This window comes from Monopterus albus, unplaced genomic scaffold (assembly GCF_001952655.1).
Source record: "Monopterus albus unplaced genomic scaffold, M_albus_1.0 scaffold251.1, whole genome shotgun sequence".
In the NCBI taxonomy this organism is placed as follows: Eukaryota; Metazoa; Chordata; class Actinopteri; order Synbranchiformes; family Synbranchidae; genus Monopterus; species Monopterus albus.
In genome coordinates this window covers 401,725-416,828 of record NW_018128131.1, presented here as the reverse complement: position 1 = coordinate 416,828, position 15,104 = coordinate 401,725, and positions in this window count along the sequence as shown.

The window sequence follows — 15,104 nt, the reverse complement described above, 5'->3', positions numbered from 1 at the left end:
ATTGGTGTTTATTTTGACTGTCTGCACTGACTCCCAGCGTGATGTGGGAGATGATGAAAAAGGTGGTCATCATAACAAGGCCTTTCCTGGAGGACACTGAAAAAGCAGCAAGAGGTTATTAAATACATCTATCATGTCTGTAGGGCTTGTAGTCACTCAGTCACCTTCCCTCCCTCCTCCTCTGACCACTGATAATCGCTCCTCTGTTAAACATGAAACCAAAGCTGTGGTGACCAAACCTTCCTTACCGTTCTCATTCTCCGTTTCTGTCTCACACTGAAGTATTTTATGTAGCACGCGTCCCTTTGTTTTCACACATACAGAGGCAGACTTTCAAAGACTGCGGCCTCCGAAAGAAAGGCCAAGCCCAAAGCAGCACTGTACTCTGAGGGAAGACAAGGCTCCTCCAACATCAACACAACATACCTGGCCTTGAGTGCACCTCAAAGTTTTTGTCTATTCATGGGCTTATTTTACAATGCAGCCAATGTGTACTGATGAGAAAATAAAGCCACCTTTCAGAACATAAAAAAAGGAATCCTGTAAAAGTTGGGAGGCCATGACAACTTGATGAGCCATCAAGACTTGACTGTGAACAACCAGAAACGCTGAGAGAAAAGGCTGACATGACAGAGCTCGGGTATATGGAGTCATAGATATATGGACAAAATAAAAAAGCAAACTGACTCTCCAAAGAAAACAGTGAGTAATCCTTGAGCAGAGCATTGTTTGGGCATGCATGTAAGTGTTGAAACACTTTGATGCCACAATGAATGATGGAGCACCCTTGTCATGCTGAAATAGTTACAAAGTGTATGTGTGTGTTGGGTGGGGTGGGGGCTAAAAACATGAGTAAACATCGAGCCAGGTGGAAAACGAGTTTCCACGAACAATATAAACAAAGCTTTTTCATCCACAAAGCCTCAATGCTTGCCCCTTAATAATGCAATAGAGTGATTCTCATCTCTTCTAAAACTGTCAACTTTCAGCAATTGTATCACACTTAAGGAAAATTACCTTAAAATAAATCAGAAGATCATTACCACTGTCATCTCTGTCTGTGCCTCTGTAGCAGTGGAATGCATATACTTAAGTACTGTCCTTGTGATTCATGTTATTGGCACTGTCCTTGAGTATTTCTGAGGCTTTATTCCACTAGATTTAAATTTCAGAGGGAAATAGTTCCTCCTTAAAGGGGAAATCTACCATTTGTACACAGTGAGTTCAGTTTAGTCATCATGAGGAGTACTGCTGATGTCATTAGGGTTAGCTTGACTTGGTTGATTTGTAACAGTAAGCCTATTATACAAACTGGCCCTGAGGAGTTTAATAGAAGTTTAACAGAAGTAGGTAGCTAAGAGATAGGGTGGCGTAGAGACAGATGCTACTGAGTTACATTATTAAGGTAGATTTTGGAACTTGGCCCATAGGGACAAAAATCAAGGATATCTTGGCCTCTGCTACTTTCATTGTTTTTCAAATCTTTATGCAAGTGCAATGCTAAATATCTGGAATACCACCTCAAATTAATTCAATTAGGAAAGCCCAACATTAACAGCATTTCAGGGTGCTTCGCAGTCAATTGTTTAGGGCTAGTGCTCTATATAGCATCTCACTGGTGCAATGACAGCAGATAATAACCTCATTATGTATGGTGGCTTAAGTGTTTGGCTGAGATGATCAGTAGATGATAGGAAAGCCAGCGTTGTCATATGATAATTGGCGAGAGGTGAAACATCATGCAGTGCCATAATGAAAAATAAACTGGCTTGTTTTCCTCTTAGAACTTGCAGTAAAGGCTTCATTAGAAAGACATCCAAGAAAATATGCTTTAGCATGATTTATTCTTATTATTTTGATTAGTTTTCTGGTGGAGACTTAAATCAGAAGATCATTACCCATGTCATATTTGCGCCTCTGTCCACTGGTAACAAAATCTGCCTACAACACTTGTAAACCTCCAAGGTTAACATGGTAAATCTTGATTGTTTAATATGTGCAAAAATCGAAGTGTAAAAATGACAAATTGCTGTTTTACAGGGGGTTATATGCCAGACTATTTCCTGGCCACGTACGGTCTCCAGTGGTTGCCTGGTGACAGAGAAATCAAGAAATAGTCAGTTCAACATTTCATAAAACAGCAGGGGAGTAAAATCTTGAAATAAAGTTTTTACATTTTGGTTTTTCTGTATGGTTGGAGAGTGTCATAGGTGCTCATAGGTGGATGTTGTTACCACTCATGCTAAACAAAGCTGAACAGCTGCTGGCTGTAGCTTCATATTTAAGGACAGTAATGAGAGTGGTATTGATCTTCTCAGCTGACTCTCCACAGAGCAAAAAAGTGAATTTCCCAAAATGCTGACCTTTTGCGTTAAGTGAACCATTTTTGTCTGACAGCCAAATAGTTACTTTGTAACTTTGCTTGAAATTATATTACATAATTACTGGAGTTGGGTCAGTGCACATCTGTACATTAAAATACTCCTTGTAGCTTTGTGCAGTAATGAGTTACCATTCTGGAAGGGACTATTCTTCACTAAGAGCACTTTTAATTCCTAAGGAGCTGTACAACCGATATTGTTGTGTTGTATCTGCATTGCGACATTAAATGCCATATATTTTGGACTGAAATTGAAAGCGAGAAAGAATGGCATAAAAGAAACCTAACAAATATATTTCATCAAGTGTGGCCTTCTCAGCATTTAAGTATCAGATTTTGGGCTGTCTGCATTCTATTTAATGATTTACTCCTTATAAACGTCAGCGGAAACATAATATTTTACATCCCTTTGAATGTCTTGTGTAGTGCAATAGAGCGTAATGTCGACTTTCATTACTGGAATGGGTGTTTTCAAGGAGTAATCCTTGGAGTTTGTCCAAACAGCCTTGTTGAAATGTTCTGTGTTGATTAACATTTTTTAAAAAGAAGTCACTCACTGTCATTGTCACTAACCATAAAAAGTGGAGCCCATAGAACATTAAGTGGAGGATTTATGGGTGCCATATATTTGAGTGGAGAGCTGCTAAACCTTATGAAATCTCACTTGGCACTGTAAGGTTTTGGTTTTGTGTCTGGCTCTGCTTTTTTCTCTTTTGCTTCAGAGTACCTACAGTTTCCCTCTCTTTATTTTCATTTGCATTTAAAGAGCACTGCGTACCGTTGAATGTCGTCATTCCAAAGTAAGCTTTTCAACACACATACACAGATACATTGGAACACACATGCATGTGCACATACAAAGAAAGCAGCTGTGAACATGCAGAGAGTGGACCCTGACGCTCCTGCTCAATGCCACATGACGTTGGAACCCAGCAAGTTTCAGACATACACCAGGCCTGAAAGCATTTCTCCCTGTCTATGCTCAGTCATTGTTGAGGGGCATTAATTGATTGGCTTGGTTTCTATTCCTTTTTGTGCAGTGGCTTTAGTCCTGGCTTTATGAAGGCTGCTGAAATCTATTCAGACCATTCTTTTTGCCTGGTGAAGCAGAGCACAGCGGTGGAGCAGCCACAGTCTTCACCTTTATTGGTGGAAATCACCCTTGCACATTTTAATCTGCCTTCACCTGGGATCTCATAACAGTTTATAGTTATATATGTCTCATCAGGTTTTATATTCTAGGATCACAGAAAAAATGACTTTCCTCTTTTGATTCTTTCAATCCTCTTTTCAGCTTTTCAGTCACTGTCATATTTTTTAGATCTTCAAACGGATGAACTTATGAGCCTTGAGAGGAATCAGAAAAGAAAAACACATGCAGTATGTGCCATTATATTTAAAAAGAAGTGTATATTATCAGGCTTGTAAATTCTTTTTGTATAAATGCTGTCAGTAAGACATTTTCTGATGAATAGAAGGCTAGTCTATTTATGAGTCTTCTCATGAGATTAAATGGTGTTTGCGCAGTAATAGTATATGATCATCTTTTTCATAATTGTGACAAGATGCTACAAGTATACACTCCAAAGTACATTCTAATAATTAAACATTTAGTATACAGGCACCTTGAGGCAAAAAAGATCTACAATAATCTTGACAGGGGAGTAATCAGAAGTGTTACAAAAAAAGAAATCATCAAAAATAGTTTTATTTCTCAGTTTGCCGCATGTAAGCTGCAGCTTTCTGTGCCTGCCTTTGAAAAAACATACTCACACATACATGGGCATTAACAGCTCATGCAGATGGTCCTATATCCACATCTGGCAACAGCTGGAGTTGTGAGCACATCTGTTCCGTCCTTGCTGGAAACAGAGAGGGTTGCTGCTGCTTTAATAATGACCTTCTCCTATACTTTCACTGTTCGATCCACTGTAGTACCACAGCAGTCAAACAGGCTGCGACACCAGCAGGGTTCTCTTAAGTTCCCCCAGTTCAGACAGAATGGCCTATCAAGCTCACCCAAGGGGGACAAGTATCTGCCTAAAAGACAGTGTTTATACTCTCATGCACATCATTTTCCCTCCTTCTTTGTATTCTGGCTTCTGTGACTTCACTGCCTTTCTTTGGCTTTCTTCTTTTACTCTTTTAACTCTCTCTGTCACTCTACTCTTCTGTCTTTTATCCCTCTTTCTCATGTCCACATATTACCAAGGCAGCTAGTGAATTGCCTTGTTCTGCAGAATACATACAGCTAAGATCAGCAGCTACGTGTGGGAGAAACACACCAAATCATAATTTTCTATAGCTACAAGGGTTCAGGGTCTTTTTTTTTTCAACCAGATTGATGGCATCTTGCCTACAGGAACTACCCCTGCATCTCACTATAAGAGATCTATCTCTATGTGATATTAGCAAGGCCTGTGTATGTGGCAAAGCAAACATGCAAAGAATGTGATTTTGAAAAACTTGGAATTTAAAGCCCAAGACTCGTGGCCTGTCTCTTATTCATTTATTTTCACTCTCCCATTCTTCTTTCTGGAGATCCATGAGACCTATTTCCTTTCTCTTCCATCACCTTCTACTTCTCTACATCCTTGGCCCATTTTGCAATCAATCTGCTGTTCATCTTATCTAATGAGTTCATTAGGGTGTCTTAAGCAATGGTGATTGATAATAATGGCTTAGAAATGTCCTATTGATTCACTTCTATATCAGGCCTCTAAAGTAACAGCTCCCTACATTAAAATCATAGAGGCAACTGAAACCTCTCTCCTATCTATTGCCTATATCTGTGCGACAGTTCCTTTGTTTTCAGCACAACTGCCCTTCCCCCAATCCAAGTGTTGTTTGGTGAAACTGGTCTGTAGTTAAGACATCTGCTTGTCTTGGTATATACATTTCTTTAAAGCTGCATTTGAATGATACTGTTTTATCAATGACCCCTTTGCGGTGTGTTTACCTAAGAGGCTTACAATTTGCGGTATTTTACGTTTACAGAGACCAGTGAGTCATACTGAATGTTAACAGTAGACATATTATTCGAGCCAATCAAAACAATGGAAACATGTTACAGTTGGTCAGTTTGCTGGACATCTTAACAGCCATGACTGATGAAGCCATTTGACTTTAAAACTGTAAGAGCCCCTGTTTGTAATGCAGGCAAGTTTGCGAGTCCTTTGGCAGAATGTTGGAGGATATTCTACAGCTTGTTGTATGTCATTTATGTGTGTGCGTTTGTATGTGAGTGTGTGTGTGTGTGTGTGCATGAGATGGAAGAGAGAGAAAGATTGGGGGGTGGGTGGTGGGGGGCAAATGATAATTTTGGGGGTGTGTGCGTGTGACAGAATTTGCGTCGACATGAATGGCATATAGTCAGCATGCAAGCACGTATCACTTCCATAATTTCACATCATTACCAATTTAATGGCACAATCCCAGCCAGTGAAGTTTTTATTCTAAATCCTGTCTATAATCTAATGGCCTTTGAAAGTCTGCCACTTCCCCCTGGCTGACAGGTTGTGCATTTGGATATAATTGAATCCATTTACATCCTGCACAAATGAAAAGCACATGGGAAAGCACATGAAGACCTACCCATCTGGTTCTGATCAGCTACTGAGCTGGGAGAGCCACACTCTTCGGAGTACGCCCAGTGAGAGCTGGGGATATACTACACAACAGGGAGGGAATAGTGAACATATTTTGATGTTAATGTTAATTTAAGTTTGATGTGTTTCTAATTGAAGTATGAGTTCTGTCACACATCCATATTTTGGTGTATTCCTACTGTTTTTTTTTTAACAGTTGTGTGATATTTTACCACAAGGGGGAGACCAGCAATACTGTGTCTGCTTCTAGGGACCTGCAAGCATTAGATTTAGGACGTGTCTTCAAGGTAGAACCTGTTGTTTAGAGCAGATATTTCCCAAATTATTGTTGCATAAAAAAAAAAAAAACTCCATTCTTGTTATCACACGTGAGTAACAGTAACATTTCCCATGGGGAAGACAAAATGCTTTAACAAATAAACAAAAGTACATTAATTTCTTAAATAATGTTTCACATGCTGCTATAAAGGTGTACAATATTAGTTTGAAGGCCAATTAGTGATCAATACAGTCTGACAGTCAGTACTTCTGAGATTTCAAAGCAATGTCAGGTCACAACTAATGCCCTGTTCAGACTACATGATTTAAGCCTGACCTGACGGTCATAGGGTCATTGAAACTGACAAACAGCATCAGACATGACAATCAGTCATTTTATCTCATATAGTGTCATGGTAAACAACAGCCAATTCTGTGTCTGGGACACCTTATGACATCTCGACAAAGGTCTAACATTTCATTTTGTGCATTTACTTGTTTTCTCACAAGTCAAAAACCACTTCAAGCGAACATAAACACATTTTGCGAATTAGAGGATTTCTCTTTTTTTGTTGTTGTTTATGAATTTTGGCATTTCCATCACTTTTTTCTAATGCAAAACTTCAGAATGTATGTAAAAACAGGACGATGGAAATCCAGGTAGTGCTGTTACTAATGTCAGCATATTTACTTTCATAGACAGCCTTAGAAGTAGCTACATTATCAGGGCTAGCAAGCTAGTTTTCAGTTTTACCACCCGTAAAACACTTGTTTTTAACTGCTACCTCAGTTTTACATGAAGGATAGACAATACATAGGCTGCTGCTCTCTTCATGCGACCTACAGCCGGGTCCACAAGCTGTTTCCCCCTAGTCTTTTATGCTTTTCCTAACACATGCAGCCAGTATCACACACACTCTTCTGCCAGTCCCTGGCACCTCCAAGTCATGAACGATGGCAGGCAGTGATCTGTCAGGCACCAATGTGTAGTCTGTCATATTCCTCATCCAAAATCTATGACTCTATAATCGTGTAATCTGACATAGTGACTATCGTATCAGACAAAGAAAATTGTGTAGTCTGAACCAGGCATAACAGAGCTCAAAAGAGGCCTCTTCATTGTGACCAAAACTGCAGGTGTGTTAGTATAAATAAACTAACTAATAAATAAATGCACTGAAAAAGGGCAATTTTTGGAATACTGAAATCATTGCAGAATATGACAAACAATGACTGCTTCCTTGGATTATTCTGTTCTGCCTTGCCCTCTTATTTCGGACTGCTTCAGTGTATCGGCTTAACGGACTTATCTTTGGACAACGCGTTTTGGATTCCCCTGGATGTATGTGTTTGCTGGCTCTGATCTCGGACTGTTATACCGACTGTGAGTTTGTGTTTCCACCGTGTCTTGTATGGTTTTTTTTGTTTACGTTAGTTCTCTTATTAAAGAGACGGGTTTTGTTCATTACTTCCTCGTCTGGCCATTTAATGAGTTCACCAAACACTTTTCGGCCGCATCGCACGCCGTTTCTGACGAATAGGACATGTAATATGATTCTAAACAGGTAGTATCCAGTTAGCTAACTTGGCACAACCACTGGAAACCATAATACCACAATGTGCCAAGATAGTCTGCTCTTTTATTGTACTTGTATGTGCTGTGTGATAGCTTCTGGCACTTTCTTTACTTCTGACTAGAAGATGAAAACACAATTCCCAATACTCCTTTAGGTTTTTACATAACTTTAATATATAGTAGTATGTTGTTTTTATGTGTCATGAACTCTTGAAGCTTTGATTCTAAAGTTTCCCTGTATATTCTTGTGGGTAATTGCATGTGGAAAGTTGTAGTGAATAGGTATCAGAACGCACTGTTCAGTCTCTGTACATGGCCTACATTCATGTGCATCTAAGAATGGATATGGGGCCAGTGGGTAACATCGTGACCTTCAGCAGGTCCCCTTCATAGTCCACATCCTAGCCCCACCTCACGCCACATCTGGTTTGACCATCCGCACCCCAAACCCCTGCTAGCCACCCCTGCCTGCACCTCATCAATCCTCTGTGTCATCATTGCCACACTTCTGGCTATAGCCAAAATAAGCCTTGACACGAAGATGTGAAAATGACAAATGGACTTTTCCGGACAGGAAGGAGCGATGGTGGAAGAGACGCCCCACCCTCACTCATCTCATCTTTCTGATCGGTTTTTCACTTTCCTCTGCCACGTCTCTTGTTGTCTGTCCCTCTCGAGTGAGTCGGAACCAAATGATCATGTTCCACAAGTAAAGGCCTCTGAAATATGTGCCCGAATTTTTTTTTTTTCTTTCTATAAAGCTGACTCCACACAAAGGCTTGAATGACCAGTCTTTTTTCTGTATTCAGTCTGGTTGTATGTTAATGAAAGCGTCAACAAGATATAGGGAACATATAATAAACTGTAATTTCATCAATTAATGCCCCTTTTTTTATTTTTGACCAAAACATTGTAGTTCTCTTTGTTTACACATTTTGATCTATGACTAGTCCTCAAATCCCCAGCTACAAGACCATCCATTGTTCGTGTACCCATGTCATGTATTCACAGCTAGACTATATTGTTTAATTGTTGCTGTTTTATTGGTTATTGATATGAATAGAAATGTTCTACAAGTGACATTATCAGTTACAATTGCCATAACTATTGGCTTGCACTTTGAGGCTTCTGTCCACCACTTATGTATTCCCCTTAAATCCTGTAGAGGTTCTTATAATGGCTCATGACTTAGATATTCATCCTAAACTTTGGTCAGACATGGTTATTACCTTGATAGATTGTAGTAATTTTCTCTGTTGTATGTCATATGATTTTAATGTTTGTGTCAGGGTGTGTGCTCAGGCTTTAGAGGCATGTATTTGAACAGAGGCAGCTTTTAAAATCCTTCCATAGTCATCGTTTGCATTTTGGCCTCATGAACCCTAGCTTCCAATATCAGACGAAAGAAACGCTCCCTTGTTTCTAAGCTCCCTCGGGGCAAAGTAGCACTGGTAGATATTTAAGAGATTTAAGCCGTCTTTGTTTAGAAAACTGAAGCCGCTCCTTCTCTAGCCTCATAAAGCCTAGTATTGGAGGAAACCCACTTTAATACAATATCTTAATCATGTGTACATCTAATTTAAGAATAAGAGTTTTGTCATCAAAGAATCAATGAATAAAACATCCACTGATGTTAAATACCAGTTTTCTTGAGATCATCTGTTTTCCGAGCCTCTCAAAACTAATTCTCCAAGGAGTTTGTCTGACATCAATTATTTCAAATAAGACAAACTGCTCTTGTTAAGTCTGCTACACACAGCAGGACAAATGTGAATATTCAATAAACAACATAAACTACAGGTTAAACACCCCCCAAAGTGGGAGCTTTCGGTGCTCATGTAATTTCTTGAAGAGACGTATAGAAATGTTTCTCCACAGTAGTTCAATGTGAAAATGTTAAAAGAGATTCCCTTTCATATAATTTGATTAGTGAACCAGGATTACAGTCAGCCCTTGTTCATTTACTATTATTGAGAGAAAAAAAAACAATTAAACCAAACATGTGAGCTATCAAGGAGACAATGCACCCATGCACAGGCACACCAATAGATAAAATACACACACTCACATAGGCACATACACACACACCCAAGTCTCATTTAATCCTTTATGATGTGCCTGGAATTTGTAATGATTTTAATTAGAAAAGGTGCAGTAGGAGTCTAGTCCGTGGCAATGCTGACACTCCAGGGTGCCTGGAGCCAATTAGAAATATGTGCTGAACAAACAGCCTGACTTTGCCTTGCACAACTATCCCAGGAGCCTTTGCTGCTGCAGAGGGACAACCAAGCTCAGGGCCTCCTGCTCCCATTGAACAGACTGCGGAGCTATACCCAACACTCTCCATTCTGAAATCTGGTTCAAGGCTCAGATACCGCCATTAGCTACATACGATGGTGGGCAACCAATGGCCAAGCAGTGAGTGGAAGCCACATAAAAAAACCCTTCAGTTCACAATCAAACGTCTGTGAGAAAATGTTACACACCCATTTTATCCCTACAGAGATCCTTTATGTTCACAGGGGAACTGGCTCAGCCCAATTTTCCTTCACATTCTAAGTGAGAATATTGTGGTAAATTCAAATTATATGACAATTTAGAGTGACAATTATGTCTGAGATTAATTACACTGTTCCTTTTGTTTCAGGCAATCTCTGCAATGTTTCCAGACCCAAGAGTGCCAAAAATAGATACGTTTAAATGAATCTGAAATCAACTTATATTTTCCAAATGTTAATATTCTTGAGAAATCCTTCATCTCTGTCACATCCTTTCCCTCCTCCCTCTATCACTGAGGTATGCCTCTCCCTGGTGATTAATGATACAAATGAGCATGTGCAGCCATTCGCTCTGGCACACATTATTCTATCCTCTGGCCTAGACCATGTGTCATGTCCTCCTGAGGAAGGAGACCATGGCTCCTGTGGTCATATAAGCAATAATATCAACTTATATCTTTTGTAATATTTTTGTCAGTGTCAGGGGGGCAAATGAGGCTCATGCACATCCATATGTAGAAATATGCACACAACTTTCTTTTGAGCAACTCAAAAGTTATTACATTTCTAAAAAAAAAAAAAACATGAAAAAGAGGACAGAAAAAAGGTTTTTGTGTGCACTTGTGGCACAGATCAATAATCAGCCAACACTTTACTAGACTACATTTAAAGTCAACATGTGTGGACGGGTTAATAATCTTAAACCTGAAAGGTTACTGTGAGGATTTTAAAGCACATGTTGCTCATTGCACTAACTGTGCTCGCTGTTGTTTCTTCTGTTCTCCATTGTTGCAACAATCTGGCATTGTTAAACTTTATTTTTGGCAGCCATTGCAAGCATGTCAGGAGGACAGTGAAAATGTATATTTGAAGATACATAAAAAGGCCCCCATACCTTTTGGAGTCCTATTGGCCAAGACACTGAAATGCGGCTCATGGCTTTTATGTGAGAACCACAGTCGACCATTGGGTTGTTAAATTAATATGACAGAGGAGCCATCTGCTACTAGGGGGCACAATGGCAACAAGGAAAACTGGTTGAGGTCCTGCAGAGGACATCTTTAATTAACATTTCATGCAAAAGCATATACATGTCATATAAACTGATTTGCTGATATGATGGATAAGCTGGCAGCAAGCAAAGGCAGAGTGATAGAGATGTTTAGAAGAAAAAAAAAGTAAAACATGGAGGTCGACACCCGGGCACTGTAGTGATTACTTTATAATTAGTACACCATATCAGATAAACTGTAAACTGCATAGTTTCAGTCTGATTGTTCAAAAGATCCTTGTTATCACAAGTCATAACATTTAAACATACTGTGACTTCATCGCATGCTTATTATTGTTGTTGATGAACACACACTATAAGGCTTTTAACCTCACAATCTAGCTTGCAGCCTGCAGCCTGCTGTTCTGCAAGGCCTGGATCATCAAACCCCTACTGATCGAATGGTGGCCTGGTCTCAGCACCTTCTTGGTTCAGCAACAGTTTACACAAAGGTGGATGACTGGAGGTTCAAATTCAGTTCAATTCACAACAAAAGTTGTGTCAGGACACTTTACAAAGTAGCTGATAAATGTTATTTATTTACTTATTATTCTGAGGTAACCATTGACTGTAACTAAAGTTTATTGGAAATTATAAATGTTTATAATTTGTATGTAAATATAAAACCATTTTAATTGTTATCATATCAAATAATTTGATTTTGTTGCTGAAAAGATGTGGAAAACACTGATTAACAATTAAGAGAAAGGGCCAGTGACTCATTTTCAGTATTGTAAAAATTTATGATAATCTGGTCTCCATTGTTTCTGAACCCATCTGCATGCAGAGGATTTTAGCAGTCTGTTACCAGTCTACTTGAAGCAGGCTTTGCTGTATAACACAATTACTCTTACCTTATAATGTACGCAGGACAAATATTTTGTCTTCATTTGCACCATTTCACTGCCAACTGAAATCCTCTGGTATTATTTCTCTATCAAACTGGCAAAAGAAATCAGAATATGGTAATAAATCAGTCCTAACAAGCATCTGGGGTATTGCGAGAGGAAGGGGAAAAAAGTGATTTGTGTGAAATGAATGCAGGAGTGCTGTGAATAAAAAAGAGGGAGCCTAAAGGGCTGAGAAGACTTAGCCATTATCAGACCTGGGTCTGGGAGACACCAGGCCAGTGTTTGGGACCCTGAGCTGATCTCCTTGCTCGCTGCCATGCTCATGCAGTGCTCCTCCAACCTGCAGCAGGGGGAGAAAGCAATCACACCACAAATGCCCTTGTCTTCTTTCACACAAAAGCTTTTTAGTGACAGCAGTCATCGTGGTCACATGACCATGAGAGCATCATGCCACACACCTGAACACCAGCAACACCGTCCACTGAAAATATTGGGAACTGATGAGTTTAATAACAGAAGCACAATGTGGTTCTTGTATGTTGTTATGCCTTCAACAGCCATGTTAGACAGGCACAAGACTTGGTCAAAGAGCGTCTTGTATGTTGTTATGCCTTCAACAGCTGTGACAGGCACAAGACTTGGTCAAAGAGCACATTTCTATGTGAGCCACAGTCCAAGGCACTGATCAATAAGAATATGTCAATAGAGAATCACCTAAAATTGTTTATTAATTTAAGTGCCGAGAAAGTGGTTAGAAGAAAATGCTGATTAAGCCCATACACCTAAATTAAATTGGTACACTCAGTGGATCTTATCTGTGAGGGCTGATGAACCAGTAGATTTCATTAGAATCAATATTTCATAGTATAAAACAGTTTCTTTTTTAAAATTAAAATGTCCATTGTTAATAGCATGGAATTGTAGCAGCCTCTGACAGGTGATGAACTTTGCAAATGTTATCATTTGTGAAACTGGCCTCCTGTAATCCCCAGTGAGGTATCAGAAAGATAAACTATGACATCAGGTTGCCTGGGTCGGTGAGTTAGAGGTTAATAAAGGTCACATGTGTCGGAGCATTTCAGGTTTGTTATACAAGGGGATAGAGACTCTATATAGACAAAAACCATGTAAAGTCACAGGCTTCAATTAAAGAACACATTTTTGGGGGGCTCAGGCTATATAGGTCAGAAGTTAGGAAATGCTGTACAAGAGTTTTATTTTGTTTTAAATATACTGTATCTTTGTGTTCCATATGAAATAGGCTATTACTGTGCCTATACTAGGTGTCAACCGCTTTCAATGGGCAATCATGCTTCAAATGATCTTTTGTTTTCTGTCAGATGAAGTATGGTGTGAATTAGCAAGACCTGGTTTAAAACAGATTAACTTTGGCCTGCTGCTGAAATTGAAATGTATAGTATTTGAGCTGCCCTTTAGCAAGAAGTGCATCTTGGTGAGAATTAGCTTAATCTAAAATTAAAATGAGCAGCTTTATTAGTGTGGTAAGATCATGGTTCCTTTTGTAAAGTGAAGACAGATCCATGTAGGGTGCAGTTTTAAATACAGTGCCAGTTTTCAGTAGGCTTCTGGTTATGCCATATGTCACTACAATTCAAGCAGTTTTTACATAGCAACGCCCCCCCCCCACACACACACACACACGCACACACATACACCTCTTCCCAGACCTCGATTGCGCCAATCAACATGATAAATATGAAAAAAAACGAATGTCATGCACATTTGCTTTCAAAATGTTATAATTTATGCATAAAGATAATGGAGTACATGTGATTCAGCCTTAATAATATCAACCGATGTTCAATAATGTTATGTCTGCACACACCCGCAACATTATGTGCATGCACCGTGCTCATACAAACAGAATACACACACATATACACAGGTCAAAGGGTATCCGTTGTTAGCAATATCACTTTTATCCAGATTTATTTCGGACTGAGAACTTGACCACACTTGAAGCATCCAAATCAAATCTATGTGATGTGCTCACTAATTTTGGACTAACTTCAGTTAAAAAAAAAATCAAGATCTTGTTGTGAGGTTTTCAGCATTTAATTGGTTAAATATTGAAGTCGATTTTAAACAGCACATACAATTCTAATCTCGAGCTAATATGTTTTAAGTTTCTAACTTGCCCTATAAAACAAATTAGACATGGCTTTTTCCAGAATATGAAATCGTGTGTCAGGCATTCCAGATGATCACCCATGCTTGTTGTATTCTTGAGTATTTTATGCGTGAAAACATAGACAATGGGTTTGTTTATCCTTATCCAAAGGTCCTTTCTCCGTCTGTAGGTGTGGGTGGGAGACACCGACTGTCAATCATCAACTCTTCACTGGTCAAGGATTATTCTCCTTGTAAAACTCGCCTGTTTCTCAAGAAATCACCCACTCCGCGTTAATTGTGTGTCTGTTGTGTGTGTGTGTGTGTGTGTGCGAGCGTGCATGGCAATGCAGTGTACGTGCAACTAAGCACCTCTATTTCACGTTGCATGCACTCACTTGAGAAGAGCCCATGAGGAGATGAATTTCCAACACTTCCTGCTAAAATATAATATTCCAGCAAAGCAGACGACCTTTTGTAAAACCTCACAGTGGAGAAGGGATGGTCAAAACAGTGGCAGATGTGGTAAATGACATTATGGTCAGACTGAGGGGAAACAAATGACCCAAGTCGAAATAAAAAAAAAAAAATCTGAATTATTTTGTTTGGTTTAACTCGGCTTTTTGCTGTCCCCTTGAACACATAAATAATACCACGGCACTTTGAGGCTTCAGAAAAACTAATAATTAAAAATGAATTAGTAGGCTACAGAATATTTATATTTTTTTCATGTCATCTGCTGTTTAAAAAAA